Source organism: Rhea americana, unplaced genomic scaffold (genome assembly GCF_003343005.1).
Source record: "Rhea americana isolate MKP2758 unplaced genomic scaffold, rheAme1 scaffold_4, whole genome shotgun sequence".
Classification (NCBI taxonomy): Eukaryota; Metazoa; Chordata; class Aves; order Rheiformes; family Rheidae; genus Rhea; species Rhea americana.
The window spans coordinates 12,903,206-12,904,285 of NW_028186534.1; positions in this window are offsets into that span (position 1 = coordinate 12,903,206).

Genomic DNA, 1,080 nt, shown 5'->3' on the forward strand with positions numbered 1-1,080 from the left:
GCTGCAAAAGCAGAGCAAGGCCAGAGCGGGTGTGTGCTCGGCGCTCCCCAGCGATGACTTTGGGGGAGAATAAGGCAAATCGCAGAGCGAGGGCTGCACGCAGCCGTGCGGATTTGCAGCCCTCCCGGGGCGTCCCGGCGCTGCGGCTGGAAGCGCCGCCCCGAGCGCCGCGGGGACGCGAGCGCCGAGCCTCTCCTCCGCGCGCGCGAAACCCTTCCTGGAGGAGGGCGACTGCGACCAGAGAAACCAGGGGAAGCGGAGACCGGGAACAGGGCAGCTCCGATTTTTAAYAACAGCTTGGCGTAATCTGCACACATTCTTCAAACGGCGTTAGCCTGTTCCTGCCAAGAGCCCTGTTTAAACATATTTCTCTTGGAGGATTTCTGCCACGGCTCGAAAGCTCCGTGTGTAGACAGAGACATAAGAACTGGGAATTTAGGAGTAAGGGAAAATAGGTTCTTTCTTTATTTCCAGGCATTGGGTGGCTGCAGTAAGCAACGTTGCCCAAGCTTCTCTCTTCCAGCACTACYAGCAGGATGCTAATGCCGGGGCGGTGCGGGGTTGCGGGTATCTTCCCCTACTGCTGCCCGCGAGACGGTGCCGATGTTACACACGTGCATCAGCATCCCGCAAGTCCGAGTTTTTCAAGTCAGAGCGAGGGTGAGGGTGCTGCCCGTGCTGCAGGCTCGCGGGTCTCGCAGGGGCGGTGCTGGCGAGGCGTCGGGGCCGCGCGTGGGCTTGGCGTGCTGCGGCCCCCGGGGGTAGGGGCAGCGCGGACGCGCGCGAGCCGTGGGCCGGGCCAGCCGGCGTGCACCCAAGCACCGGATAACGGCAGGGCGCGCGGCGGTCCCGGCTCCGAACCGGGTGTGCAACCCAAGGCGGGCAACCCGGGAAAACGCGCTGGCGGGGCCGGAGCCCCCGGGGGAGCGGCGCGGCCCGGGGACGCTTGTCCCGCTCACCGCCCACCGGAGCCTCGTGTCGCACGGGCAGGGAGGAGCCGGGGAGCCGCGGGAAGGGGGGAAACACCGAAACTTCCCAAATTGGGGGAATTCGAGGAGTGGCGGCCGGGGGGCAGCGGGA